We start from the raw sequence: 8,364 nt of genomic DNA on the forward strand, positions 1-8,364 counted from the left end.
GAATATAACAAGTGTTAACAAGGATGTGGAGGAATTAGAAGTCTGGTGCATTGCTGCTGTAGAAAACAATATAACAAATCCTCAAAATATTAAACATAAGATTACCATATGATTCATGAATTCCACTTTTGGGACTCAAGATATTTGTGCACATATGTTCATAGCAGCATTATTCCCAATCCAAAAGGTGGAAACAATCTGAATGTCCATCAATAGATGAATGGATAAATGTAGCCAAAATGTGGTGTAAACACACAATAAGATATTATGAATAATTCAGCCTTCACAAGGAGGGAAATTCTGACACATGCTACAACATGATAAACCTTGATGCTAAATGAAATACACAAGTCATAAGAAGGTCAAATATTATATGAATCCATCTACATGAGGTACCTAGAGTAATCATATTCATAGATACAGAAAGTAAAATGGTGTTACCAAAGCCTGGAGGGAGAAGGTAAGTGGGGAGTTATTGTTCCACGAGTTCAAAGTTTCTGTTTGGGAAGATGAAAAATGTGTAGAGATGGATGTACAATAATGTGTATATACTTAATACCACTGAGGGGCACCTGAGTGGCTCAGTCAGTTAAGCATCTGACTCTTGATTTCGAGTCAAGTCATGATCTCACAGTTTGTGAGATCGAGCCCCATTGTTGGGCTCAGGGCTGGGCTGGGGATTGTCTCTCTCCATCTCTCTCTCTCTCTCTGTCCCTATATATATATATATATATTTTTTTTTTAAATAAGCTCTGAACAGCACACATAAAAATGGCTAATTAAAAGAGTAAATTTTGTTAGGTATTGTCTACTACAATAATTTTTTAATATTTTATTTATTTTTTGAGAGAGAGGGAGAGAGAGAGAGAGAAAGCACATGTGTCAGTGGGGGAGGGGCAGAGAGAGGTGGACAGAGGATCTAAAGTGGGCTCTGAGCTAACAGGCTGACAGCAGGGAATCCCATATGAGATTAGAACTGAGAGATCATGTCCTGAGCTGAAGTCAGACGCTCAACCAACTGAACCAACTAGGCACCGCACCACAAGGATATTTTTTAAAAAGAGTTGGTACTATGTAGCCAATAGCCCCCTGCCACCAGCACTCCAAAAAAATCTCTGATCTCTAAATCCCCTGTGGGCGGGGTAAAGTTGCTGCTACTCTGCCCTCTGTCTAGTTCAAGGACTGGTGCAGAAAGTCCACAGGATTGACTGGAGGTGACAGGCAAACCCTCAACCTGAGGAAGTGGGGAAAGCAAAGGCCTCAGAAAGGAGATGAGATTCACAGGGGCTTTAAACCTTTACTCCTGACCCTGTCTTTCCCAGAGCTGAGCCACTCAACCAAAACTTTGTTCTTACAATGGCTCCCATTCCACCAGCCTTTTTCTCTTAACCGTCTTGGTTGCTTTTCCAAGTGTGCAGCCTCAGACCATCACTGATGTCAAATTGTCAACCTTAAAATTTGCCCAGCTTTTAATAGTTCTTCAATCTCTGGGGTCTATGCTCCTGATTAAAGGCTCATGCTGAAGAATTCCAGCACAGCATGGACCACATCTTGGGAAGACAGTCCATCAGTCCTCCTGTCTCAGCACCGAGATCATAAATCACTGAGGGAGGGGCTGGAGCGGCATCCTGGCTAGTGATCGATGATGCTAATGGCTTCTGGTCCATTAGGGACGGAAGGGCTCCAGGCTCTGCAAGGCAGTAGCAAATGGCTTATCAACTGCGCCAGGCAAAGATTCTGGGAATGTGTTCATTGTTCCTTAAGCACTCAGGGCAGGACACAGCAGAAAAAAATAACTTCTCTCTGGGCCCTATGATCACTCCAGCCTATGCCAGATTCCTCATCCTTCCTAGTCCTAAGGAGACAAAAATTCAGCCCATAAGCAGTTTTTTTTTTTAACTCTTCCTTTAGTAGAACAGTCTGTTTAAACAGTAGTCCTTCCAAAACTGCAGTCTGCTCCAGTGAATTATCTTCACAAATCCCTTTCAGTGGACCAGTCTGAGAACCAGGACCCCTGTAGGCAGCATCCTGGCAGATACCGCCTATGCTGAGCTGCATGTGAGCTCATCTCAGTGTGGCCCAGGATAAGCAGCTTTGGGGAATCCCAGTAAGGATGTCTTACTCTGCGAAATAAACTCAATGATTAGCAAAAATGACTATTTTCTCCTTGTTGATGGGTACCACAAGAAAATAACGTATACCTGGACCTACCCAAGTGCATTGTTTTAGTAATGATGCTCCAATACCACACACTGTTATGTCAGTTTCACTCCCAAGCACCTCATATTATCCAGGGACCAAGATCCTATTTACAATGTCATATTCACTTAGGCCAGCTTTTACCAGCTGTGATTTATGCAAATCTTCATCTGTAGTCATATCAAAATCCAAGATCCCCAAAGCAAATAAGGGCAGAGGCTGGAATTTCTCTATCCTCTGGGGAAAAACTTTGGGGAACAATGACCAAATAAAATAGGAAAGGGGCTGGATTCTATTTGCATCTTAAAACCAACAGTTGAACAAAGCCCTGACTTCCCATTTTGATGTGCTAGCAGATCTGAATCATGCTGGCACATGCCCCATCTGTCAGGTATAATGATGGAGTTTTCAATGGTTTGATTGTAGCCCCAGGATTAAAGCCCAACTGAGTAATGTGGTGTTGAGTTAAGACATGCCCACTATAAAGAGACTGTTCTTCTCCTTCAAAACCAAAGCATAGACAGAGCTCTTTCTGTTTATGGCGAGTCCTGTCTTCAGATCTGTTGCTAAAAGGGAAACAAGCCCTTCTTCTGTTTGTTCTTTTAATCGCCTCATCTCTAATATAAGTGACCTTCCCACCTTCAGAAATTCAGCATTAAAATGACATCATTGAAATTTGCCATAAATATTGCAAATAGTTTTATTCAAAATGGTCATGATTATGAACAGCTAATACAGCAACAACACCCCCCCCCCAAAACTAACTAAACTACCTTTAAGTTTTCTTTATTTAAGTAATCTCTACACCCAACATGAGGCTCAAACTCAGGACCCGAAGATCGAGTCACATGGTCCTCCGACTGAGTCAGCCAGATGTCCCCAACTAAAAATATTTTAAATAGCTTTCCCACTCTTCATACCAGGGTCTCTCACCTAACCTATTTGAAATGTAAATCAGAATTTTTAAGACTTTGAACTCTTTGATTCAGACATTTCTTGGATTCACATCCCAGCTCTGGAAATTACTCTGGGGTGTGGCATAAAAGATGTCATCAAAATTTTAACACGCTTTTCATTAAGAGTTGAGGTCAACATCCCCTACTCTTGAATCTAGGCTCTGTGGCTGCTCAACCAATAAAATGCAACAGAAGTAATGGTACCAGTTTCTAGGTCCAGGCCCTAAGAATTCGGCAACTTTTACTTCTTATCTCTTGGGATGTTCCCTCTCCTTCTTGGAACCCAGTCATCACTACTTGAGGAAGTAGAACAGCCCATGGAGAAGTTCATGAACAGGGACTCAAGTTCTCAGGACACTGGACACAGCTGAGCTGTCAACTAATAGCCTGCCTTGTGACAAAGTCATCTCGGAAGTGGTCACCCAGCACCTAGGCTACCACAAACATTCATGTATAAGTTTTTGTATATACATATGTTTTCAATTGTCTTGGGTATATACGTAGGAGTAGAATTGCAAGGTCATGTAGTGACTCTATGTCTGAGCATTTGAGGAATAGTCAACCTATTTTCTGTAGGAACCGCAGTATTTTACATTCCAATTAGCAGTATTGAAAGGTTCTGATTCTCCATATCTTTGCCCCTACTTTTTATTATGTCTTTGTGATTAGAGCTATCTTAGTGTGTATGAAGTGTATCCCATTGTGGTTTTGAAATGCATTTCCCTGATGGCTAATTGTGTTGAAACAACTTTTCATGTGCTTCTTGGTCATTTGCATATCTTCTTTGGAGAATGTCTACCCTGATCCTACACCTATTTTTCAGTTGGGTTTTATTTCTTCTTATTATTGAGTTGTAACAGTGCTTTATATACTCTAGGTATCAATCCTTTATCAGATATATGATTTACAAATATTTTCTCCCATTCTATATGTTGTCTTTTTTTTTTACTTCTCTTGATGGTGTTCCTTGAATCACAAAAGTTTTTAATTTTGATAAGTTCAATTTGTCTATGTTTTCTTCAGTTGCCTATGCTTTAAGTGTCACAAATCATTATCTAGTCCAAAATCACAAGGACTTAAACCCATATTTTTTTTCTAAAGACTGTTACAGTTTTAAATTAGGTTTTGGTCCATTTGGAGTTAATTTTTGTATATAGTGTACAGTAGATCATCTAATTTCATTTTTTTACATGTGGATATCTAGTTATCCAAGAACGGTTTCTTGAAAGACTATTCTTTTCTCCACTGAATGGTCTTGGACCCCATTGAAAATCAATTAACTGGAAATGTGAAGGTTTATTTCTGGACCCTGAATCCTATTCCTTTGAACTATATATTTATTTTTATGCTAGTAACACATTGTGTTTATCACTATAGCTTTAAAATCAATTTTTTTTTTGTTTCAAGAGGTGAGTCCTCTAATTTTGTTCTTCTTTTTCAAGAATATTTTGGCTCTTCTGAGTCCTTGTGTTTCCATATGAATTTTAGGACCATTTTGTGAATGTCTGCAAAAAACCCAGCTGGAATTTTGATGGGGAGAGGAGTGAATGACTCTGTGGATCACTTTGGAGAGTACTGACATCTTGACAGTATATTAAGTCCTCTGATCCTTGAACCTGAGATACCCTCCCATTTATTTAGTTTTTCCTTAATTTCTTTCAACAATGTTTTGTAGTTTTCCAAGTAGACATTTCACTTTGTTAAATTATGTTATTCTCTTTTAATGCTGTTGTAAATGAACATATTTTGCTGTTTTGATTGTGTTGAGAAGCTCTTCTCTGTTAAGTCATGTCAGTTACCCGGGAGTTTCAGACTTCTCCAGCTAAGTCTTGCCTATTTCACAATTAATCAACTGAAAATAAATCCCATTATAAAGATCTTCCCCTACCCTGGTCTAGTATATTAACAAATTAAATTTACACTTCCAAGAGACTAATTTTTTTATTTCAGAAAATGGTTTTGTTTTGTTTTGTTTTGTTTTGTTTACCACTGCCCCCTTCTTCTGCTGCTTCTGGGGCTCCTATGTGCTTATTCAGTGCCAACCTGGTACCTTCTTTGTGAAGCAGCAGCTGAGGAGACCATGGCCAATGAAGAGCCCAAGGAATGAGTTAAGACCAAGAACCATGATCATTAATTTGAAGGTGGTGAGACAGGATGGTTCTGCAGTGCAGTGTAAGATTAAAAGGCATACAATACTTAGTAAACTGATGAAAGCCTATTGTGAATGGCAGGGTTTGTCAATGAGGCAGATCAGATTCCAATTTGATGGGCAGCCAATCCATGAAGCAGACACATGCCGGAGTCCAACTCCAGCAGGTCTAGGGTTCCCTAAAGGATGGACAGTGCCGGTGAAAGGGAGTGAGAGAGCCTCAAGTTTCTTTCTGATCACCAAGCAGGCATCTCTGCACTGACTTGAGAGTCAGCTCTATTTATTGAAAAAATGTATGGGATAAAAAACAGAAGTGGCAATTGACTTAGATAATGATTCCTGATAACAAATTCTTTGGTATGTAAAAATTTTCCAGAACATAGATTGGTAGAAGACTCATGCATAATCTTTATCAATAGTGATCGATTGCAGGTGATTTGGATGCTTATCATATGGGGAAAGAAGGTATCCTCAGCATTCAAATACAAGCCAATGTTTTTAACATACCAAAAGAAAAGTTAGATCTTTGTGAGCAGGGGTTAATAGCCTGTTTTCTTGAGGGGAAGTACAACAAGTTTCTCAGAAAATGTAAATTTTGCTCCCATAAACACAAAAGAATAAATTCCTATAATAAATTCCTTTACAAGGTGCAATCAGCATTTCAGAGCCAGAATAAGGAGACAAGTCACTCCTGGTGCCTTGGGGGTCAGTGCTCAAGCAAGAATAATTGAGCGGAGGGTAGACATTGGTTGCCATCTGACGGCAGGAGGCCCCCACCATGCAAACCCGCCTTACCTCACAAGGTTTTTTTTTCTCAACTTAGTGAGTTCAAAAAATGACTCACAACAGACACACCTGCACAGTTAGAAATGGATGAGGAAGACACAGTTGATGTGTTCTGGCAGCAGATGGAAGGTGTCTACCAGAAAAGGAATCTGCTACTTCACTCCAGAACTCTGTTCCTCCAGACTGAGAAAAAAGACATTCTCAGTTAGAAAATTGCAATTTGGTTCCACCACATCCTGAGTAGTACAGTATAGTATTTTTATAATATTTAATAATAGTTTTCTCTATTCTCTCATTTCCCTTCTCCCCATTCTTTTGTTGTAAATAAAGTAATTGGTGTACATGCACAAGCGTACTGGCTTTTGTTGTTGTTGTTATTTTTTAATAAAGGGAAATGATATGTTTTGACTGACATCAAGTGGAGATGGGATGGAAAAAAATACTGCCTCTGTGAAAATCCACCCTTCCTCCATTCGTGGAATGCTCATTAGTCTCTTATCTTTGTATTCCAGTAAGTTATTTTGTTTTCACTCTTTAACAACAATGACAACAACAACAAAAACAATATAAAAATTATTTACATTTCTTCTATACACTGTTCAATTGAAGAATTTTAATGATTTTCATTTATCATTATAAAACCAAGGATAATTTTACAACTTTTTGTATGTAGCTGTTACATGTGGGACAAACTGACTTTAAGTAGAGATGTATTACTCTAAAAGAATTCCTAGATCGTTTCGCTTCAAGGGAGGCATCTTGTTTGCATAAACTTCTTGTTGAAGAAGAGGAAGAAGAAGAAGACGAAGACGAAGACGAAGACAAAGAAGAAGAAGAAGAAGAAGAAGAAGAAATGTTTTTTTACTTCTGTTTCTCAGTTCAAGTGCGATTAATAGAAAAATGAAACGTGGTTCACTATGTTTATCTGAGATCTATGCTAAATAACCTTGTTTTAAAGAAAAACAAGGCAGATGCTTTCTCTGCCACAGATTCTGCTCTTTGGGCTATTTTTGTATGCCCTTTCAGTAACAAGATGTTCAGCGGCAGCATATGTGAATTTCAAGTTTCTCTTTGTTGGGAATAATTAAGAAAAGCATGAAATGGAGTTCAGAAATAGAAAAGAGAGATGATATAAAAGAAGAGCAGTAGGACTTCTGCCAAGAAGCCTTGAGAGGAATGAAGGGAGTGAGGGAAAGGCTTCTTGAACCTGGAACAGCTCCTGCTTGGCAAACAGGTAGCCCTCTCAGGAGCCCTGTACCCAGCAAGACATGGTCTGCCCACCATGTCAGTCATCAAAACCAGAATAGAACCAAAGTGGGCTTCTTTTCTTTTCTTTCTTTTTTGTTTTTATTTTTATTTTTGAGAGAGAAAGAGAGCATGTGAACAAGCAGGGAAGTGGGAGCGAGAGAGGGAAACAGAGGATTCAAAGTGGGCCCCGTGCTGACAGTAGAGAACCTCATGAGAGGCTGGAACTCACAGAACTGCAAGATTATGACCTGAGCGGAAGTCAGGCACTTAACCGACTGAGCCACCCAGGCACCCCAGGCTTCTTTTTTTTTAATGAAAAGTTTCAAATACAAATAAAAAAGAGTATTTTGTCATAATGAGTAAATGTAAAGAACCTCCACGTGCCCATCACCCCCAAATCAACTCATGACCAAATGCATATTCTATGAACCTAGCAACCCCCCAGCCCCACACCAGATTATTTAGAAGCAAATCCCAGACATTATATCATTTCAGCCATAAATCCTTCATTGTGTGTGTTGTGTATCTCTATATGTATCTATCCATTATTACACCTTTGAAAATTAACAATTTTTCTTAACATTATAAACTATTCAACCAGGGTTCCAATTACCCCTTTATCTCATAAGTTTTTCCTTAAAATTTGTTTGAATCAGGACTCATGTAAAGTCCATTTGTTGCAATTGGTAGATGTTTCTCTTAAAGTCTTTTAATCCCTATTTCAATCAAGATCCAGGAGCAGGGAAAATTCTTCTTAGCATGTGAATAGCTTACAACAAGACAAAAGTCTGAAACACTTTTAACAACCAAATGCAAATAATGGTGAGTATACATTTTCACATATCATAGACTCAGAACTGTACAAATGTAACTTCATTTACTAATTATTATTTTTTAAATTTATTATTGAAGTATAGTGGAAATACAATGTTATATTAATTTGAGGTGTACAACTTAGTGATTTGATAATTTTATGCATTAGTGCTCACCATGGTAAGTACAGTCACCATCTGTCGCCATACAATG

The 8,364-nt window shown here is 38.7% G+C and overlaps 1 pseudogene; it reads left to right on the forward strand.

Moving 5' to 3' along the window:
- The first annotated feature begins 5,235 nt into the window (after positions 1–5,235).
- Positions 5,236–6,299, forward strand: LOC115277445 (annotated as a pseudogene).
- The last annotated feature ends 2,065 nt before the right edge of the window (positions 6,300–8,364 follow it).

Source organism: Suricata suricatta, chromosome 14 (genome assembly GCF_006229205.1).
Source record: "Suricata suricatta isolate VVHF042 chromosome 14, meerkat_22Aug2017_6uvM2_HiC, whole genome shotgun sequence".
Taxonomy (NCBI): Eukaryota; Metazoa; Chordata; class Mammalia; order Carnivora; family Herpestidae; genus Suricata; species Suricata suricatta.